The following is a 25,083-nucleotide window of genomic DNA, read 5'->3' on the forward strand; positions in this document are numbered from 1 at the left end:
CCTGCACCAAACTCCCCCGGTGACAAAGAAGTCATGTGACTCCTTTGGGTAGAATAGAGAGAGGAATACCAGCCTTGGTGAAGTCACTTTCAGGTATCCAAGTGGCTTCAGAAGCTGGTTGATCTTTTGACTTGATCAAATGCTCAAGGTAGTCATGTCTTCTAGTCTTTTTGATGATCCTGGAATTAAGTACCTATTCAGGAATGGGAGAAGAAGAAGAGGGATAGATAGATCAGAAAGGGAAGTTGAAATGTCTGAAGTTCTCTGAGTCTCTTTTGGAAGCTACCCCTTGAAAGGTACCAAATCTACAACATTAAAGATAGGAGACAAAGAAACATCAGCAGGTAAATCAATTTTATAAGCATTTGGACCATACTTAGCCAAAATCTTGCAAGGCCCAATTCTTCTCATTTGTAACTTGGTAGGAACTCCCTTTTTCAATCTAGACTTGTTGAGATGTACCATCACAAAATCTCCAACTATGAATTGGACATCCCTCTTTGAAGCATCCACCCTTGCCTTGACTCTTGTTGTGGTGTCCTGCAAAGACTGCTTAACCTGTTCATGTATCTCTTTCAGAGATTGAGCCATATCTTCTCCTGTCCCACTAACATGTTGCAAGTTAGTCACATCATGTAACTCAAAAACACCTCTTGGATGCATACCATAAACAACCTAAAATGGACTCTTACCAGTGGATATGTTAACACTGTCATTGTAGGCAAACTCTGCCTATGGGATGAGCCGATCCCATCTTTGTCCATACTCCTTGGTGAGACATCTGAGTAGATTACCCAATGTTCTATTCACCACCTCTGTTTGGCCATCTATCTATGGATGGTAAGCTGAGCCAAAAGATAAGTTAGTACCCAATTTCTTCCACAAAGTCTTCCAAAAATGACCCAAAAACTTAACATCTCTATCTGATACAATGCTAGATGGCAAACCATGTATTCTGACAACTTCTTTAAAGAAAAGAAAAGCAATATGACTAGCATCATTAATAGTTTTGCAAGGTATAAAGTGAGCCATTTTACTAAATATGTCCACAACCACAAAGATACTGTCATGCCCTGTTATTGTCCTTGGTAAACCTACAACAAAATCCATACTGATGCACTCCCATGGCCTAGAAGGAATGGGAAGTGGCTGATATAAACCAGCATTAGTGCTATGACCTTTGGCCTTCTAACATACCATGCACTGTTCAACATACCTCTAGACATCTCTCTGCATCTTAGGCCAGTAATAAAAGCGTTGAACCAACTCTAAGGTCTTGTTGAGACCAAAATGGTCACTCAAACACCCATTGTGTTTCTCTTGAATGAGATTTTCTCTCATGGAACCTTTAGGAACACATAACTGTCCTCCCCTGAATAACAAACCATTCTGCGATGTATAGTCAACATACTCACTATGAAAATGATTCTCAAAAGCAAGACAAACTTTATAAGCAGCAGCAAAATCATCATCATTAGGATATAAACCTTGAAAGAAATCAATACCAATACTCTTTACTTGGATCTCTTGAGCATCAGCTACTTTGTTACATTGGCCTTTCTTGTGTTTAAGAGTAAATGTATATGCTTGTAGGTATTCTACCCATTTCACATGTCTATGGTTGAGTTTATCCTGAGAATTCAAGAAATTGACTGCTTGGTTGTCTGTATACACAACAAATTCCTTAGGAAGCAAATAATGCCTCCACTTCCTGAGTGCCTGCACCAGTGCATATAACTCTAAATCATAAGATGAATACTTTTTCTTTGCATCATTCAATTTTTCACTAAAGAAAGCAATTGGTCTATTATCTTGACTCAAGACTGCACCTACTGCAAGATGACTGGCATCACATTCTATTGTAAAGAGTTTATCAAAACTAGGAAGGATTAGCACTGGCTGTGTAGCTACTCTAGTTTTGAGTAACTCAAACCCCTTATTGGCTACTTTGGTCCATTGAAACTTGACTTTATGACCACCTTTTATTGTATCTAACATGGGTGCACAAATTTCGCTGAAACTTCTGATAAACTTCTTGTAAAACTGGGCTAGACCATGAAAACTCCTAACTTCACTGGCTGATTGTGGGGTTGGCCAAATTGTTATGGCTACAACTTTAGATTGATCCATCTTAAGATCTCCACTGGACACAACAAAACCAAGATAGACTAGCTCTTGTTGCATAAAATCACATTTTTCAAGATTTATGGTTAACTGCTCATCAGATAATCTTTGCAAAACAATAGCTAAGTGTTTCAAATGCTCCTCTTTAGTCTTACTAAAAATGAGTATATCATCTAAGTAGACTACCACAAACTTATTGAGAAAATCCTGCAATACTTCATTCATTAACCTCATAAAGGTACTGGGAGCATTAGAGAATCCAAAAGACATAACCAATTATTCATAAAGACCCTCATTTGTTTTGAAAGCAGTTTTCCACTCATCACCCTCTTTTATTCTTATCTGATTGTAACCACTTTTTAAGTCTATTTTGGAGAAATACCTCGCACCCCCTAAACAATCCATCAAATCTTCTATCCTGGGAATAGGGAATCTATATCTTATTGTGATCTTGTTGATAGCTCTGGAGTTTGTGCATAGTCTCCATGTGCCCCCTTTCTTAGGTGCTAACATAGTGGGTACTGCACAAGGACTTATACTCTTTCTTATTAATCCTTGATCCAATAACTCTTGAATCTGTCTAGCTACCTCTTTGTTCTACTCAGGAGTCATCTTGTATGCTGCTTTGTTTGGCAAGGAAGCTCCTAGTATAAAGTCAATTTGATGACTAATGGCTCTAGGAGGAGGTAATGTTATTGGTTGTCCATCACTGATGATGCCCTTAAAGTTATCAAGAAGTTGCTGCACTTCTTGTGGGATCTCAACTTGTTTTTCTTTCTTATCCTCCTTAGGTTTCACTACAAGTGCATAACCAATCCCATCTCCCTCTTTCATGGTCTGGATGAACTCTTTTTCATTGACTAATAGCACTTTAGGTGCCTGTGGTTTGTTGTTCTTTGTCTCTTCACTAAGGGACTGAATTTTGTAGACAATGCCATTCTTTTGAAAGGAATATGTGTTTTTTTCACCATCATGGTGTGCCCTTCTGTCAAATTTCCAAGGTCTACCCAATAGTAGATGGCAAGCAGTCATGGGAAGGATGTCACATAGTATCCTATCCTTGTATTCACCTATATTGAAGTCTACCCATGCTTGTTCATTCACTAGGACATGTTGCCCCTTGTTTAACCAGGTTACCTTGTAGGGTTCACTGTGCTTCATTCTAGGTAGGTTCAATTTGCTAACTGCCTCCTTTGAGATAATATTATCTGTGGAGCCTAAATCAATAACCATATTACATACCTTGCCCAATATTTTGCACTTGATCCTGAACAATGTTCTTCTCTGAGACACTTCACACTTATGAGGTTCTTGCATCAATAATCTCCTCATCATTAGACTTTCACCATCTTCAGGTGCTAGGTGCATTGCTAGAGTTCTTGTACTACTCCCTTCCTCCTCCACATAGTTCACTTTTTTTTCACATCCATGGGAAGAACTAGGCTTTTTAGGACACCTATAAGTAGGATGACCCAATTTTTGACAATTGTAGCATTTCATTGTGGAGAAATAAGACCCTCTACCTGGGCCACTAGACCTACCCCTTCCTGGGTTGCTTGATCCCCTTCCCCTATAATTAGGTTTGCTCTAAGAATCCTCACTTTTCTCTATAAGCTTAGATTCCCCCTGGGACCTTTGGTCTATGTCTCTTCCCCCAAAACTACCTTGATGGCCTCGACCATCTCTGCCTCTTCCTCTACCTCTGTTATGATGCTCTTGCATATTCCTACTCCTTTCCTCTACCTTGAGTGCAAGTTGATAGCACTTCTGGACTGTTGTAGGGAACAACAAACTTAACTCTTCCTATATGTTCCATCTCAAATCATTGAGAAACCTAGCAACCTTGAAATTCTCATCCTCTTGGATCTTTGACCTAAGGCATAGCTTCTAAAACTCCTCAATGTAGGTGCTGACATCTAATTCTTTTTGCCTAAGGTTTTGCCTTCTCCTATGGAGCTGTATTTTATAGTCCTCTGGAATGTAAGCCTCTCTGATCTTGGACAACATTCCCTTCCAAGTTGCTATGGGCCTTTTTCCCTCTTTCTCACGTTCATCCTGAATGAACTTCCACCATGTTAAGGTAGCTCCTCTCAACCTAGACTTAGCCACCTTCACTTTCCGGACCTCTGTCATACCATCACACTCAAAATGGTTCTCAAGCCCCTCAATCCACTCCATGACAACTTCTGGGTCCATTTTACCACTGAATAGTGGGACTACTTCTAGTGTTCTCCCACTCATAGCCTTCAAGGCTTTCAAAAAGGGTTCATTCTCTATCACAGGGTCTGGTATAGGGGTCTCATCCTCTATAGCTAATAGCTTACCCTTACCTTCTGTTCCCTCTATCTTTTTGTTGGATTCATCTGCCTTCACTTCTACTTCACCCAACTTCTATTCTAAGAGGTCTAGCTTCACTCTGAGTAACCTATTTTCTTCTTCCTAGTCTTCCACTTTCTTTGCTAATTCTACATTCATCACCATGGTTGCCAAATTGCTACTTCTTCCCAAGTGTAGCTGTGCTCTGATACCACTATGATAGGGAGGATAGTGCTAGGTGTTTGCTAGGTAACTAGTATATTTGCTAAGTAATAGTTCCTTACTATTTCCAAGGTGTAAACACCAAGGTCAGAGTGTAATTAGCTCAAGGGCAGTCTAACAACTCACCTTGTTCCACCTCCCTATGTCAAGCTCTCCTTGGCTACTCAAAATGCTCCAACTCCATAATCTCTCTAGTTTGGTAATCCAACTCCCTACTCACCCAAATGGCATTCAATCCTTTGTTCCTGATCTTCTATCCAACTACACAAAGACTCCTCTTAGTGGATTATGAGTTTGAGACAAGTTTTGTTTCCTTGGATGTTTGTGGGTCTTTTGCGTTTTGGAGTGTAGAAGCCTTCACAAGTGCTGCAACCTAAATTTTGGAGTCTTCCCCACCAAAAGGGTTAAATTCACAAATGAAAAAAAAAATTCAACTATTTTTGTTGAGCTTTATGTCTTACATCCTTCATGTTTGTACCCAATTTGACAAAAACTTAATTTTGAGGCCTAAAAAGGCTACAAGGAATTAGCTCTCCATTAGGGGTTTTGTGCTCACCTTGTTCAAATGATGGGCTTCCAGAACAAAATCTTCACATTTATGGATACCCTTTTGGGAAAACTTGAAGATTCATATAGTTTCAGGGTCTCTCAGGCCTTCTCCATGACTGTCCCAAAAATGGGTGAAAAAGGAGGGTTTTGAAGGGTTTTGATGGTGAAAAACCAAGATCCAAACTATAAACCTCCAATATTGACAAGAGACCTTAGTGCAATCCTATTACTGACTATTTAGGCCACAAATAAGAATATTTATACTTCAAAGTTTGAAGAACAAGTTTTTACAAAAAGTTGCTTATAAGGAAAATGCAACATTTTACAACTTTTCCAATATTGCCTCTTTCAAACACATCATTTGCAAACAAAACCAATTACATTCAACATGTGAACATGTCTACCATCTAGAAGCAAAGAAGAGCCATTTTAGCCCTGCATAGAAGCATTAGGCAATTACAAAATGGATTAATTCACTGTCAAGCTGACTGTTGCTACCCTTTTGTCTTTCACTGGATTTTTGTAGTTCACTGTGACTGGTACTTTCACTGTTAGAACTCTTCACAAAAAGTCTGTTTGGGTGCTCCTTAACAAGGCTCAGTCTTCCATGGCTTATTGACCTTCATACCTGCTAGTTTGAAGGAGGAGATTACAAATATAACTTCAAAGAAAATGTAAAACTTAGTCCTAGTTGACTGTGATAGCAAATTTGCATTCCCAATCTTGCCTCAAAGATCATTGATTGATCTTGGCAACTCCAAGATCATAGATGACATAGAGAACACTCCTTGTGCTTGTTTGCAAGCAATTAGAAGGAGGTATACAACCTTACAAGCTCCAATACAACGGAGAGTAGGCTAATGAAAGAAAATAGACTCTAAAACAATGACTCATTGTTTTTTTACAATATTTTCCAAAACTAAACATGAAAACATTCTTCTCATGGCTTAGAAAGCCTCTTTGCCTTGGCATACAAACTTCTTTATCAAGGAAAGTCTGTTCAACTTTTAAATGCACTTGCTATAGTAGAGCAAAGCATTAAATTCCTTCAAGACCCTAGCCAAATGGCACACTTGCCTAGGGCTTAATGGCCACAAAAACTCCTTACACCTGTATTCTTGAAAACAAAACATGCATTTACATAGTCTACAAGTTTACCAACTAGTTCTTGGGAAGCCATGAGCATTTTAGGACTCCAAGAAGCCAAGTTGGTCAAGCATCCTTGCCAATTCCTAGACAAGGTAGTGAAACTGTCAAATCAAACTAATTTTGCCACAAACTCAAAACTTGATAAAATCAAATTCCACCAAAGGGAAAAGTTTAAGAAACCATATTAGAATCAGAAAATGCAAGAATAGTATGGCCAAGTACAGCTGGTGTATGGACTACTGTTCACATGGAGCCAAAAACTAGAGAAAAACTAAACAAAACTAGTGTAAATTTGCAAAATTCTTCTTCACTTCGAATGATCAACCCTTACAATAGTTAAAAAAGGAGATTAAATACCTCTCCAAGTTGGTTAACCTTGTGTATGGATAGGTACATGTCCAAGGGCACTTAATTTTGACATTTTGATGCATAAATGACAACTTTTGGTGCCTAGAAAATGCAAGATTGACCTCCAAAACTAACCATCACCTAAAAATACTTCTCATACCTTAAACCCAAACATAAAACATGTCTAAAACCTTTTCAAAACAAAAACCACAAAAAAAACTCATTTTTCCATCATTTTGCCAGGCAACACCAAACTGGCAACTTTGAGCAAATAGATGAAAATAAGAAACCAAAACCCCATAATGAGTTCAAAAATCATCAAAACAACCTAGAGAAACTTCAAAAACATCCTAACCAACTTTCCAACTTAAAACAACAAAAAAGAAATGTGAGATGAAAATGAAGCTAGGTGCTCCTGCGCCACCAATGGTAGAGATTAAAATAATCTAATGGATGAGATTCTTTGCACAACCCATTAGGATTGTGGCTAGAAGTTTTTTATGGAAATTAAAATAATTAATTATGACTAGCATCATAGTGTGGAACCATGATGTCAGGTACCCATAACTTGGTCTAACTTAAATATATATTTATATATACACACATATAAAAATATAATACATATTTATTAATAATATATATTTATATATTTATTAATATAGATAAATATATATATATACATAATGTGTATATATATATATACATAATGTGTGTATATATATATATATATATGTATATACACATATATTTGTATATGTATACATATACATCTATATGTGTACATACATACATATAATTGTTTTTCAAGCATAAATATAATGTTTAGTGGTTTATTTTATCTGATGATCAAATTAGTAGTTTATAAATCGTCTAAATTTTGACGAACGTTGGGCATAAATTTTTAAAAAGTTGAAAATTTCACATTAAATATCACAGGTATCCGATGAAATATCTAATTATGCATCTTTCATTGGATTTTGTAGTCAAATGAGTTACTATCTCCACCCCCTCGCTTGCCACTAGAAGGGACAAGTAATACAAAGTCCCCTATTTTCTTCATGGACACAAATACTATTTTTTTTTGCAATGAATCATCCCTAAGTGAGAAGTTAGCTTAGGATGATGGATATCATCCTACCTCCATTGTCTCCAATGTTTAATATTGAAGAAGCTAAGAAATACAACTTTAGAGATCCCAAGAACACCTGCAAGAAAACTACCCATCACAAGAAAAGAATGGAGGCAAAAAAGCAATAACGGCTCTGAAGAAAAAGGTTATCATTCAAAGAGAGAATTGAATAAAGAAATACAATACAATCCTTATAAAAGAAGATTGTGCAACCCTTAAAGGTGTGCAACCCTAAAGAAACTCTAAAGGGATAATGTGTATTTAATTATTAAATACCTACAATATTATTAAATGCCTAAGTTTAGCTTAAGTGTAGAGGATAATAGACTAATAATTAAATAAATAATTATTAGCTAATACATGATAACTCTAACACCCCCCTTAAGATGAACTTAGGGAGTAGCTAAAAAACAACTAAGGACTAAAAAATGCATGTAAACAAAATGCATTAAAGTAATAATGGGTCCTGGCAACTAGACTTGATGAGGTACTCAAGTACACAAGATCTCTCACAACTAGAGAAAAGGAGAAAACCTCATGGGAAAAACTCCTCTCCTAAAGAGAGAAATAAAAGTGAAGGATTGAAGAAGCCTCCAAACAAGAGAAAGTCCCGGAAAAAAGGAACAAAGGATGAACGTGAAGAACACCACTGAAGCATGAAGCTGCAAACACTGTCGAAGAATAACTGTCGATCTAGAGAACCTCCACTGAAATAGAAGATGATCCGGTAGAGAAGACTGTAATCTGCATGAATGCCCTCAAATAACACTACTTGAATCAGATTGTAAACAAAGGCAAACAACTGAACTTGAAGATATAGATGGCAAAAAACACCAAAGTCTGAAGAGCTGATCAATCCAAGATGGAAGGTTGCCTCCAAAAATAGGAATGAAAGAGTGTACATATGATAAATGATCCATCTCACTGAAATTCATAGGTAACCAACCACTGCATCGGCCTCGTACATAGGAACAAATATTGAATACATAGCTCACTCCAATGAACCAAGGAAGCATTAGAACCAACAACCAACATGAGAAACCCCCCCATAATATTGACAAGGGAGAGGTGACAGGTACACTAAAACTACATGGCAAAGAACCAGGAACATCGAGAGTGCAACAAAAAGTACAAACACATATAAAGGCTAGTGTCGTGGAAGGAAAACTCACTTGACACACATCATGAGGCTAATGTCGTGGAAGGAACACTCATGTGACAAAGGTAGATGGTAAACAAAGGCAAACATCAAACCCCCCATGGCACTTCATAATGGAGTGTGAGTACAATAAGGCACAAGATATGCAAGATCCAAAGCATGCAAGGCATAGTGGCACTTTATCTCAGTGCATTTGCAAAAAGGAAAATGCTTACAAAACGATGTATACAATGCTCAAAGAAGACAAAAGGCTATAATTACTTGAAGAACAACCAAAAAAGAGTCATCCCCCATAAACTAGAAGTTTCCACGAGGTCATATGTCCAAGTAATTCACCAGACTGTGAAAACACAAAAAATTGAATAAAATATACTTGGAGTAAAATCTGGAAAAAGTACATGGATGGCTATGAAGAGCTCTAAAACATTGTCCCAACGCCACTAGAATCGCAAAAAAAGGAGAAAGTGGTGAAAGGATACGAACTCAAGACTGAAAACTACACCTCTAACTTCAAATAGTTGTAGAATGTACCAATAGAAAAACCAAGTGATAAAACCCACAAATCTGGAAAATAGACAAAACCATCTTCCCAACGATATCTCGTTTGCCTAAAAAAAATATCGTATGCCCAAGTTATGGCCAAAACAAAAAACACCCTATTTTAGGGCACAAAGAGGGTCTAATGGGGCCATTGTGCAGTCCATACTGCTGATGTCAACATAATATTCTTAAATAATTTTCTTCTTGCAACCTACCAGAAACACATGTCGGAAAAAAATTCTCTCGCTCAAAAATGTTGCAAGGTGCCAGAAAAGAGGGACGGGTACCGCAAAATGACCGCTAACGACAGAAAATACACCAATGGGGAAGGGGGGAGCCCGACAAAAAAATGTCGACCTACTACATGCCATATGATTGCAGGCCTGACAACTATAGTCCGTACAAACTGCAGTAGGGGTAGGCCACCCCTTTAAAAGATTTTAAAAAAAAAAAAAACCTTTTTAAAACCCAAAAAACTTTTTAAAAAGATATTGTTTGGAATAATTTTTTTCGGTTAATTTTTTATAAGAAAAGTAAACCAAAATAAATTCCCAACCAAATGGTTCTTGTTGACCTCTTGCCTTAAAGATTCACAATAATGTTCTCATTGATTTTGAATAACCATTTTGGGGTTCTTGAAGGTCTTGGATTTGGAATTTGTCTTTCATCCATGAGAGGGTCTTCATTTCTAAAGTAATTAGGTGTTACATATGGTTCACTTGGTTGTGCAATTCCACCTTCAATGTCAACGTTTTCCACATTTTTACTTCCTATGTCAAAATTTTCCACATGTTGAGCATTTTCATAATCATTTTCAACATTTTCAACATTTTCAAAATTTTCACTTTCAAAATCTACATTTTCATTTTCAATAACTAGTGACACATTTTCAAATTCAATTTCCTCTTCACTTGAAGTAACATTAGCAATATTTAACATACTTGTCTTCTCCTCCTATGACATTCTCTATCTCTTTCTCTCTACACTTTAATTTGGTCATTTGAATGTTTTCTTTTGCATTTAGACTTCCGACGACTACTACTCCCCATTTACTTCCATAGAGATGCTCCTAAATGATTGACAATATAAGATTTGACTTTAAGAATCTCCCAAAAGAACAAATTTGTCTCAACCTATCTGAAAACCCATGATCATTGATAGAAAACAGAATATGTAGACTGTGGGCTCTTGGAATCCAAAAAATGGCCCATAAGGCTCATTTTTATTTACAAAAATCGGATATCTGATTTTAATGTATAAATTTGAGGTCCCAAAATTTTTTCCTGTTGCTGCCTTTTTTATTACTGTTTCCACATTAATGGCAATGGCAGAAATCGGATATTCGATAAAATCTGATATCTAATTTTGTTAGTCATATTTTAGAGAGAGAGAGAGAGAGAGAGAGATCAGGGGAGAGAGAGAGAGAGAGATTAGGGGAGAGAGAGAGAGAGAGAGAGGAGGAGAGGGAGAGAGAGAGATGGGTCATATTGTATCGTTATGGGTCATTCAGGGTCCTATGGTGTCCTAGGACACCATATGACCCCTATGGACACCATATGACCCCTAACGACACCATATGGTGTCCCATGAACCCTTATGACCCCTTATGACACCATACGACCAGTTATGACACCATATTGGGTCATTATGGGTCCTATGGTGTCCTAAGGGGTCATATTATGTCCTATGACCCCTAATGATACCATATGGTGTCATAAGGGGTCCTATGGTGTCCATAGGGGTCATATGGTATCCTACAACCCCTTAGGACACCATATGACCCCTTAAGACACCATATTTGGTTGTTATGGGTCATATTGTGTCCTAATGGGTCATATTATGTCATATGACCCCTTTAAGACATCATATGATCCCTTAGGATGCAATATGATCCCTTATGACACCATATTGGGTCACTTTGGGTCCTATGGTGTCATAAGGTTTCATATTATGACCTATGACCCCTTAGGACACTATATGACCCATAACGACACAATTTGGTTTATTAAGGGATCACATGGTGTCCTAGGACACCATATGACCCCTAACGACACCATATGGTGTCATAAGGGGTTGTATGTTTTCCTTAGGGGTCATATGGTGTCCCATGAACTCTTATGACCCCTTAGAACACCATACGACCTGTTATGACACCATATTGGGTCGTTATGGGTCCTATGGTGTCCTAAGGGGTCATATTATGTCTTATGACCCTTAAGACACCATATGACCCCTAACGACACCATATGGTGTCATAGGGGTCATATGGTGTCCTACGACCCCTTAGGACACCATATGACACCTTAAGACACCATATTGGATCGTTATGGGTTATATTGTGTCCTATGACCCCTTTAAGACATCATATGACCCCTTAGGACACAATATGACCCCTTATGACACCTTATTGGTTTTCTTTGGGTCCTAAGGTTTCATATTATGTCTTACGACCCCTTAGGACATGATATGACCCATAACGACACAATGTGGTGTCTTAACGGGACATCTAGGACACCATATGACCCCTAACGACACCATATAGTGTCATAAGGGGTCATATGTTGTCCTTAGGGGTTATATGGTGTCCCATGAACCCTTATGACCCCTTAGGACACCATATGACCCATTATGACACCATATTGGGTTGTTATGGGTCCTATGTTGTCCTAAGGGGTCATATTGTGTCCTACGACCGCTTAGGACACCATATGACCCTTGACAATAACATATGGTGTCATAAGGGGTCCTATGGTTTCCATAGGGGTAATATGGTGTCCTATGACCCCTTAGGACACCATATGACCCCTTAAGACACCATATTGGGTCATTATGGGTCTTATGGTGTCCTAAGGGGTCATATTATGTCCTACAACCCCTTAGGACACCATATGACCCCTAACGAAACCATATGGTGTCATAAGGAGTCATATGGTGTCCATAGGGCTCATATGGTGTCCTACGACCCCTTAGGACACCATATGACCCCTTAAGGCACCATATTGGGTTGTTGTGGGTCTTATGGTGTCCATAGGGGTCATATGGTGTCCTAGGACCCCTTAAAACACCATATAATCCCTTAAGACACCAAATTGGGTCGTTATGGGTCATATTATGTCCTAATGGGTCATATTGTGTCATATGACCCCTTTAAGACATCATATGACCCCTTAGGACACAACATGACCCTTTATGACACCATATTGGGTCGCTTTGGGTCCTATGGTGTCCTAAGGGGTCATATTGTGTCCTACAACCCCTTACGACATGATATGACCCATAATGACACAATTTGGTGTCTTAAGGGGTCATATGGTGTCCTATGACACCATATGACCCCTAACGAAACCATATGGTGTCATAAGGGGTCGTATGTTGTCCTTAGGGGTCATATGGTGTCCCATGAACCCTTATGATCCCTTAGGACACCATACGACCTGTTATGACACCATATTGGGTCGTTATGGGTCCTATGGTGTCCTAAAGGGTCATGTTATGTCCTACGACCCCTTAGGACACCATATGACCCCTAATGACACCATATGGTGTCATAAGGGGTCATATGGTGTCCTACGACCCCTTAAGACACCATATAACCCCTTAAGACACCATATTTGGTCATTATGGGTCATATTGTGTCCTAATGGGTCAAACTGTGTCCCCTTAGGACACAATATGGCCCCTTATGACACCATATTGGGTCGCTTTGGGTCCTATGGTGTCCTAAGGGGTCATATTTTGTCCTATGACCCCTTAGGACATCATAGGACCCAAAGCGACCCAATATGGTGTCATAAGGGTTCATATTGTGTCCTAAGGGGTCATATGGTGTCCATACAGGTCATATGGTGTCTTAGGACCCCTTAGGACACCATATGACCTCTTATGACACCATATTGGGTCGTTATGGGTCATATTGTGTCCTAATGGGTCATATTGTGTTATATGACCTCTTAGGACACAATATGACCCCTCATGACACCATATTGGGTCGCTTTGGGTCCTATCATATCCTAAGGGGTCATATCAAGTGTCTTATGACCCCTTAGGACACCATATGACCCATAATGATACAATTTGGTGTCTTAATCTCTCTCTCTCCCCTCTCCCCTAATCTCTTTCTCCCCTGATCTTTCTCTCTCTCTCTCTCTCCCTAATTTCTCTCTATCTCTCTCTCCTAATCTCTCCATCTCCCCATCTCTCTCTCTCTCTCCCTCTCCTAATCTCTCTCTCTCTCTCCCCTAATCTCTATCTATCCCCCCTCTCTCTCTCTCTCCACTAATCTCTCTCTCTCTCTCTCTCTCTCTCTCTCCCCCCCCGTAATCTCTCTATCTCTCTCTCCCCCCACTCCCCCCTCTCCCTCTCCCTCTCCCTAATATCATATACTAATTTATTTATAAATTAATATATTAAAATATTATATATTAACAAGCATTAGATTAATTATGTGCAAATTTAGTTAGTGAATTTACTTATTATAATCGGATATCCGATTTGTGTTGTAAAATTTTCAAATTTCAAATTTCAACTCAGGAATGCTTTGGGATTTGGCTTGGAAGTGACAAGCCTGTAAAGTCAACTGAAAAAACATGTTTTTCAGTATTCCTTGATTTTCTAGACTTTACACTGGTAGCTGACAACTTTTTTTGTAGCCAAAATTGATAAAACAAAAAGGGTTTTTTAAGGACCTTTTCATCTTTCCAACAATATAATTCTTGTCTTATTTTGACTTTAATAAATAATTATTATTTATTTTCTAATTGAATTCTGACAATAGTCCTGATTGATAGACTGATTGAAAAACATAACTTTGAAACAGTATAATATTTTTTGAATCTGAAACATGCATCACATCCTATGCTTCGTCTACTATAGGGAAAAATTAAAAAAAAATTAAATTTCATAAGATTTTGACCAAGTTAAGGCGGTCAAACGTAAGAGTTTCTGAATTTCTAAAAAGCTGTAGTAAAAAATTCATAAATAATTATTTACTTTATAACAAATTAAAAAAATATATATGTGTCACATCCGGACATGAGTCTAATACTTATATTATAAATATTATAAAAAAATATTATGATTTGATTGTAATTAGGGTGGTTAGACATACATCTACTTCTTATCTTTTTCCTGAAATTTTAGTACCATTGCATTGAAATTTTTATCAAATAGGAATTTTTTTTTTCCAAAAAACAACTAGTAGCTTAGAAACTACATTCAATTTTCTATATATTCTCTTCTTACATATTTTAAAAATAATGTTCACAACTTATTCAAATTTTCATGTCAAGTTGCATAACTTTGATTTTCTGAAATTTCATTGCCACTTAAGGGTTTGTTTTGGCACACCATGATTGTGCACATACCCTTTAATTAATAGAAGACTTATGATAAAGTAATTAAATAAATTAAATATTTATTTAGTTAGGCTAGAACAATTTTAGGTGTCTACAAATATAGTTTATTTTGACAATATTACGATTTTAAAAATATGTTATTTAAAATGTCAATACATTATATATTTTTCAATCTATAATTGATTTTTAAAATATTAAAATTTGAAAATACTTTACACTTCATGTGACATGCTAAAAAAATATTTCAAGCATTTGTTACCAAGTTATGCTTAATAGAAAATTGCTTGTTATTTTCTGAAAAAAAATTGCATTAGCATTTAACAATTATTTGTTTATTTCTTATTCACAAAAAATATGTAATAAAATGACACCAACTCATTTTTTTTAAAAATGCCTCTTTTAAATATGTGATTTTTACAAGAATAAATTAAAAGTTATCCAAAAATAATAGTAAGTTGTAAAGTAAGTTGAAATGCTAGAACTTCTATTACTATATAGGTTTAGGATTTTGTGGATAAATCTTCTTTAGATGAAGTTACATTATCTCACTTTTTCAACATTTTCGTTGTCACTATGAGTTTGGCCATCATCAATATGCACTGGTTCAAAATCATTTTTCTCCTAAAAATTGGTGACTTGAAATCATGTACAAATCAACTATCCTTCAAAGAAATTACATATTAATTATAATTAAATTTACATTTACGTATTAACTAACGTCATCACTTTCACTACCGTTGTCAATGTTGCTTGGTTATAGTTGCTTGTCCATGAGTGTACAACACTGCACAACACTCAATCTAAAAAAATTGAGGTTGGCCTCATACTTGGCCTAACAACCCTACAATACTTTCTCTTCTCACCTCCTCAAGATCTCTCTCCTCTGCAATACCCTACTCCACAATATTAATCACAATCCCATTATAAATTTGTGTTGCAATCCACACTGGAAACTAATACTGTTTAAATCAAGATTCCTTCACCCGGAAATGATTTCCAAGAGCCTCATACCAAAAATATATCCATCAAACTTAGTAGTGATGTGAAGATTGGAGATCCACTCTGGAGCCAAGTACCCTCATGTTCATCTTGTTGTGGTCAGGACACAGCTGAAATATCTACCCACAAGGTTTGCAATCAGTGAACGAGTAGTTTAGGAGGCAATCTTTCTGGCAAAAATTTCATGCATTTCGTACATAATTCTGCTTTTATGATCTATATATAATTTTTAATTCATATAGATTTATCAACAAAAATGATTTTTGTTTCTTTTTCTCGTATTTTAATCTACAAATTTTTCTTTTATTTTCCAGCTAGATCTAGACTATATTTTGCAGGATTAACTGCAAAATTTTAGACCAAGCACAACCACTTGACCGCAAGTCTCGTGAATCCGAGTCGCAAGTGTCTGTGGGGGTGAATCCTTCCACACAGCTGCAGAACTGAACATTTTTTATTGAGACATTGATCTCTTGGTTGATACTAGAACGATTTACCATCATCAAGTAGAGTATATTGTTGAAATTCTCCAGAATTAGCTAGGACGAAACGTGCGAGGGCATTCTTGATAATAATCGATGTATAAGTAGCATACAAACCAGATTCAGTATTTTCAACGCTAGAAGCCTTTCTCTCTCAGTTCTAGAATTTGACTGAAAGTATTACCATCCCACGTTCCACTCTCCTAATAAGTAGCATACAAACCAGATTCAGTATTTTCAACGCTGACATTGTAGAAGTCTTTCTCTCTCAGTATTTTCAACACTCACTAACTTTGATTTTCCTAAATATTGTTCTAGGTTAATCAAATAAAATAAACACACGTCAACATAAAATTAATCCACATTAATTAATGTGACTATTCAGTATTAATAGTTAAACAATTAATATTATTTTAAGAAAATAAATGCAATAAATAAAAAATTTAAACTTGAGAATGGTGATTAAAAAATGACACTAATGTAACATTGAAATGTGTTTCTTTGTTTTCAAAAAATAAGTATTTTGAATATGCCATTTCTCTTTAGTGAAAGAAGAAAAGGGCTTAAGCAAAAACAAATTGACAATTTTGTCTAATTGTTAAAATGTTAGGGCAAGTTGCATGTGAATACTTAGCTTATTTTGGGTAGCAACTATTGCTCAACTTATTTAGGAATTATATGTGGAACTAGTAGCCTCAATAATATTTAATTTTCTTACTTCTTTTAGCAATTATCTTAAATTTCTATTAATAGTATTAATAATAATTTGTTCAATCTAGATTTTAAAAATATATTTGTAGGCAAATGTTAAACCAAGAGAGAGAAATTTATGAAGCCGCATACCATTTTTCTACAACTTATATTCAGTTTCTAAATATTTGTTCATTAAAATAGGATAATTTTCCAAATTATCCTTTTCCTATAATGAAAAATCTGTATGGGAACACTCCAACTACTCAAATTTAAGTAGAAAACACATTTATACAACCACATAATAACATAGGGTTAGCATTGGAATGAACCTCCCTCTATAATGAAACAAAAAGAAATTCAAAAATAGAAACTCCTTCATAAGACTAATTTCACCTTAAGGAGACTGTAAAATTTAGAAAGGCAATCATGAAAATGTTGCACTTTCCAAAAATATAAGATACAAATTCATAGCAAGAGCTTGGAGTGTAAGTACACATCTATATAATATTTTTGACATAAATTTATGTTACTTTTGGAAATGCTTTAAATTTAATGGATATATAACTATATTTAATCTCTTTTAATTTTAAATTAGATCACAACCTCATTCATGAATAGTGATAGAAAAAATAATTTGACCATAAAAAGTATAATGTTGTGTTCTATGTTGAAGGATTCAACAATAACTAGTCCAATGTTTAAAGTTTACGCATAGCTAATTGCATTGTAATGATAAGCTAAGGAGTATGAATGAATGAAATATTTTTAATAATGTTCATGAGGTCAAAGTAGCTTATAGGATCCAAGAGTAGTAGATGACCTCCAAACATGAAATTTTTATAAAGTTCGTAATTTCCTCTCAAGATTACATCTCTTTTTTATGAATTTTCATGATGAAGTTTGTAATTTTGTTCAACCTTGCTTCTTACAACAAGGTGCTTAAATTATCAATTTTCAATGTGTCTTTATAGTTGGTACATATGTCACTACACATTATATATGGCTAAGCCTTGTGAAAATGATGATTTCATTATTGTGAAATATAAAGGATATATTTGTCAAATATGCAAGGAAATCTAGCATAACTTTTCTACCTTATTCATTTCAAGAAGACATAATCTATGTATCCTTCAGTCCTTAAAAGTATATGTATATATCTACATATCTATACATACATACATACATACATACATACATACATACATACATACATACATATGTATGTATGTATGTATGTATATATATACATATATACATGCATATATATGTGTATAAATGTGTGTGTGTATACATATGTATATGTATATGTATACGTATATGTATATGTATATGTATATGTGGGTGATCCCATAATACCGTGTTACACATTTTGGCCAAACTTGACACTAAAATCAACATTTTGCATCAAATCTTTACTTTCTATAACCTATAGTAGCTAAACCATTAAGAGTTTGAAGATGAAATAAAATACTAATTTGTGAGATTTTTCATATAGATTATAAATATATTTTTCAAAAAATAATTAGAAATTAATTGTCCAGATTGTTATGTAACTTTTGATATCTCAATATTTACAGTTAACAACATTTTTCAGAAATCGCATTTATTTGGTAATGCGTAACATTTTTTTTATTGTAAGAAGGAAATTCTAATTTTTAAAATATAAAATTGTCACACCAATATCTAGTGAATGGATATTTTTTCATTATTTTTTGTTACATGTATATATTTTTTTAGTTAATTTTTGAAGACAAATTAATTGTAATTTGGATAGAGGTGTATTCTGCAATGCATAATTTTTTTGCATGCATTTAAATTAACTTTTTTTTTTTTTTTGAAATTAGGATATCAATACCTAGGGAAAATATATTTTTTACAATTTTTTCCCTATGTTTTAATTTTATCACATGTGTTAAACACAATCCTTAATGTTCTATGAAAAACCAACATTCATAAGAAATAAAACATAAATATATTAATGAAATTAAATATATATAAAATTATACTATTTGGAAAGCTTATAATAAGGACTAAATACTTAAAAAAAATAAAACTTCTAAATGAATTTGTTTGATCCCCCAAAATCTAATGTAAAGTGGTTTTGTCTCAGCATTTTGATAGGTGCTAAGGAGACTCCATTGCAGGTATAATTTAGAAGTAGAGAGCTTTTATCCAATAAATTTTGATCTAACTCTCCTTAATTAATTACTTCAAATGGGGGCTCTTAAAGCTTAAACCATTATATTTAAAAAAAAGTGATTTTAGCGAAAATCAAGATGTACCAAAAAGTGTAACCCAATATTGCGGGATCACCCATGTATATGTGTAACACCCCACTTTGCATATAGCTAATACAACACTAAACTATTACATGTTTTTCTTCAATAGATGGTTAAATAGATTTGAGGATTGTAAATGAGATGATTGTATGAAATTATTCAATAGTATCTCTTAGTAAACTTGATGAAAAATTGATATCAAATAATATGAGTTATTATTGTAGTCTAAATATGCTTGTGAATATGTTGGCTATGTCCAGGAAAGCAATGAGGACTATGGGAGAAACACCTATTCCAAATCAAATTTTATCTATGACAGGTTATAAGTTTAATCATTATGTTTTACTTAGAAGGAAAGGGGTTTTTGTTATTCAATATAGATGTGTTCATGGGGTTTATCATTGTGGGTCTTTAATGTTAGGTTTTGAGTCAATTTCCTTGTCAAAATTATAAAATTAGACCCCCAGGGTCTATAACCCTAAGATGGGGGCCTATTGGACATAAAATAAAGACCCTAGGACTTGATTTGACTCTTCAAAAGTCTTCATTAATATGAGTGACGAATTTGGAGGATAGATGAGTTGAGGGTACCCACTGCACCCCCCATACCTCATTTATGGGGGGAGACTTGGGGAATGGGGTTTTCTAATTGTTGTCCCCTCTTAAATGAGGAAAATACCTCATGGAGGAGAGGATGAGAAGGTGACAAGTGTCACCTCTCCATCCAAGTATTTGAAATTAATATCCCTTATATTGGATTTGTGAAGGGTGAGTGGAGTGTTACCCACTTCTTCTTTTTTGGATAACTCATGTAGGAGTTTGAGAAAAGAAGATGGATTTGAGATAAGGAAGGAGCCCTTGTTCATAACGATTGAGTTCAATGATGCATAAAATTTGAGAGATAAGTTTTCCCTACTCTCTTTACCATGCTTGTTTATATGTTGTTAGATTGAGATAGATTTTCAAGGTTCATCTCTACGAACATAAGATGATATGGGATGTTGAGTGAGTGGCATATTTAGATTTTTGTGAACCTTTTAGTGATCATGTGAAATTTGGACATCATGTTACCTTTACTCAATCTATGGTATGTGAGAAGACCCCATGAATATGACATGGGTCTATAAATATTTCCTTGCTCGGGGGTATGGTTAGAGCCCACAAGGCTCCATGATGCCATTATGGTAGGGTGGAGAGAAATTCCTTATTAGTTCTTTTCCATTGGAATGTGTCTAATGATGATTATATGTTTTTCCATAAAATGGCAATTTGAGAGATACTTTATAGTATTTTGGTTGGGAAATTTATTAAGTGATAGAAAAGCTAGTCTTTTTTTGTGGTTTTCCAAATGACATTCCTCATTAAAGATCACATGATTAGTCTGAATAAAGGAGCTCAAGAGTGTCATTGTTAGATTAAGAGAGAAATCCCTTTTGTTTGTCTATTCCCATTGGTATGGTCATCTGAGAATCAAATGATTGCCTTGAAATGAAGTTTTATCTTGTATTTGATGATAAATTTTTTAGTAGTTGGTATACTCTCATTGGAACTTCATGTGGAGTGTATTTTTTATAAGGAAAAATGGATATTGTCATTTTCTTAAAATTTGCCTAATATACTATTTTTAGTTCTTGATACTATTACATTCATAGAGTTCAAGTTTTCAATTAGTTGAACCAATTAGCATTTAGAATTAAAAATTTTGAACAAAAAATCTATAGTTGATATTTATTTTATATTTTACATATCCATAAAAATATCATTTTTTTAATTTCTATTGACTCATTTGAAAATAGTGGGTAGAGAATTCAATTTTATTTGATGTAAAATATTGTATTTATTTTTTTATTAATAATAATGAAGAAGAAGTACATTTATTACTATTGAATTACAGTAACATTTCCATAAAAAATTTTTTTTTTTTAGTAGTTGGTATACTCTAATTGGAACTTCATGTTGAGTGTTTTTTTATTAAAAAAAATGGCTATTGTTGTTTTCCTAAAATTTGTCTAATCTACTAAATTTTTAGTTCCTGATATTACTGCATTCATGGAGTTCAATTTTCCAATTAGTTTAACCAATTAGCATTTAGAATTAACAATTTTGAACAAAAAAATCTATAGTTGGTATTTATTTTATATTTTACATATCCATAAAAATATCATTTTTTTATTTCTAAATAGTGGATAGAAAATAGTGGGTAGAAATTAATAAATTTTATATGAAAATTTATGATTATTATATGTATTAGAAATTAATATTTTAAAAGAGTCAACACAAACTATTATATAAATATTTTTTTTAAAAACATTAATGAAAAATTTACAGTGATAATTATATGCATTAGAAATTAGAATATAAATTTAATTTTTTTAAAACATTAATATAAAAATTTATAATTATATAAAAAAAGCTTTTAATTGTTTGATAAGTAATTTATTAAAAAAATATTTTAGATCTTTAAACTAATATTTTCATTTATGACATTATATTTTTAATAATGTATTATATATAAAATTTTAATATATTATTTTTTATTTTAAAGATGTAAATATTAGCATATTATAAAATGTATAATATGAAAATAATTGATTTATATATAATTAAAATTTTAATAATACTATTATTTGAAAAAAAATTAAATAAGCAATATTTTTAACTTCAACAATAATCAATACTTGTAATTTTTTATGTAAAAATTAAAGTTTAAACTTTAAAATTTTACATACAATTTACTTTTATTTTTAATATTTTACTTGAAATAAAGTTCAATGCAATTCAACATAACAATATTTTAACAACTAGTTTATTTATGCATACAATAGAGTCACAATTAAAATATTGATGAATAATAATTGAGTAGTTTTTTATAATTATCATTAAAATTAAAAATTAAAAATTTGATAAATATAAATATTTCTTTATTTTTAATAAATTTCAAATTTCAAATGAATTAATAATTTACTTTTTGTCATTTTAATAGGTTTTACTTGTAAGTTTTAATGTAAGAGTTAAAATTTTAACATTAACATTTTTAATATTTTTATTTTATTTTTACTATTTTATTTAAGTAGGTTCAACTTTCTATTAGTTATAATTTTCTAAAATTGAGTTTATCTTTCAACTATTGAGTTTATAAATTGCAAAATGATGGCAATAATACTATAAATTTTTACTAATCATCTATTATTTTAGTTTAACCACAAAATTTATAAATTCGCAATGCAATATCAAACTACTAATCTCACCTAATCTTAACTTTAAATACATATCCTAACGCTACTCCTAACTCTAAATACATATCTAACTTGACGCATTGCATCCTTGTTAAAGGTTGCCATGCATATATTAAAATGAATGTTAGTTTTTGTTTTTCCTTCTATACTTAAAAGAGAAAATATTTAAAGATATTATTTAAGTTAGCATATAAAGAAAAGAAATATAGATGGTTGTAGTAAGATTAAATGTTTCATAATATTTCTTTTGATATGCATCTCTCGCAAAATTGGTATCTTAATAGTGTCACAAATAGAAAGAAAATGATATACCATGCTTGTTGAATGTAGTCTCTCCCTAGACATAAAGTCTATAACATTGTATGTTCATGAAGTTATATAGATTTAAGAAGTAGTTATACGTTCAAACTTTCCATACCCTTGTTTGCAATAAAACGGTAGTTATTTAATATCTTGCAAAAAATACATATAAATAATCATGTCATCCATTCTTGATTGTTGCTCCATGTAATAAGCTTGACTCTGTAATCATTTGGGGAATAATTAGTCTCAAATTAGAATATAATTATCTAAATTGGTATTTGATCTCGATACAACTACAACTAATGAGACTATTAACCATTTTGTAAGAATTAATAATGAATGAAATTTTGTAATTAGTAATGTTCTTGTGTCCACTTCGTATAGATTTTCATGTCAGCTCACACTTTGAATCAAGACTTAAATAGTGTAAAAGTTTAAAACCAGCCAGACTAAAAATCAACACGTAATGGTTTAAAAGTTTAAAACTAGTCGGACATGGACTCATCCAGATTGAATAGACTCTAAATCTGTTAAAAGTTAAATTATAATATATATTTCTATTTCACAAAATAATGTCATAAGAATAAACGGAAGTTTTTATTCTAGAAGAACTTTGATGCAAACCGTCAAATAATGTCACAAAACTTAATTCTTCCCCTTGAATCAGTCTCCTGTACACCCTCAATAATGTGAGCATTTAAAAAGAGAAAAGGAGAATCTTGGTTCAGTCATAGGGCCTAGCCAATTTTCAGACAAGCACATCGGTCTTGGCTCCTCTATGCAGATGTAAAGACTCAACAAATCTCATTGCTAAGATTGGGCTTTCATATTCTTAGGGACCTAAGTAATATAAATTTTATAAATTATATATCATAACTAAAGAAAGTAGGGTTAGCATATAAACTCCTGAAGGTAGATAGAATCTTGGAAAAAAATCTGCTCTCAGAGTACTAAGTAAGTAGAAATAAAATAACTAGCATTTGCATTTTAACAAGGTGCAATGGTTACATCGATAGTCAATATAATTTGGATAATTTATTTAGAGGGCTGAAAATCACATAATGGAAAAACTGCATTTTAGTAATGTAAATGAATTGATTTTAAAATATTAGGATCTAAATATGAATGAACTATATCTATGGAAAACTTGTTGCCAACATAAGACACAATCAATAATTCAACATAATTCAAATTGGTGGGAAATAAGCCCTATTACAGCTATTAGAAATGACCTGAAAAATACCGAAGACACTTTCTCAAAATTGTGAGCTCTAGTAGTCACTGAGAGATTTAAGTAGTAGCTAAGATTAAAATCTATCGAGTGCTCTCACAAGTCTCGACCTCCATAAAATTAAAAAATAGTAAAAGTTGCAAATCAAGTCATAAAATTGGGATTCACTATTTCTTTTAGCTAATAATATTCAATTATATTCAGTCATCTACCACTTATCATCTTCTTTTATGTCAACTATCTACTATTGTATTTAAATGTGTTGTTTATCTCTTAATTTTCTCCATAATTATAAAAAAAAATTATAATTTTAATATTTACATGTTTTCTTTAAATATTTTTTAAAATAAAAAAATATCATATATGATTACTAAATAATTTTGACTATAAATAATATTGATTAAAATACTAACTTTAGATTTTGCAAGGATCTAACAATAAGAATTATGGGTTTCAGTCCTTCCTGTTTTATTTATATAAAACAATAAGAATTATTGATTGATTAGAATAATTACAACTCGTGTTAGAGTTACAACCAGGGTTAGGGTTAGTGTTGAGGTTAGGGTTGCCTTAATCCTAATTGTAACCCTAACCCTAATTGTAACAATAAACTAATTCAAAATTTAAACTCTATAACACAATAAACTTTATAGAATATATACAAATAGATTTACATTTAATCAAATTATGTTTTATAGAAACACATAAAATATATATACAATATTTGCAAACTTGTAGGTGAATGAGTTTTCAAATCAAAATGTTTATGTAGATTTAGAATGATGGTTGATCTATACAGTCAATTTTTAAAAATAGACAACTTAAGAATTTTTGGTTTTGGTTTTGGTGAATTAATAACCTATTGTGCCTTTTCCTTGAAACCATTCTCCGGTTGCTTCAAAATATTCATTAATACTGCTTAAACAAGAACATGGAGCACGAAGGAATATCATGTTATCGCCATGAATGT

This window comes from Cryptomeria japonica, chromosome 6 (assembly GCF_030272615.1).
Source record: "Cryptomeria japonica chromosome 6, Sugi_1.0, whole genome shotgun sequence".
Taxonomy (NCBI): domain Eukaryota; kingdom Viridiplantae; phylum Streptophyta; class Pinopsida; order Cupressales; family Cupressaceae; genus Cryptomeria; species Cryptomeria japonica.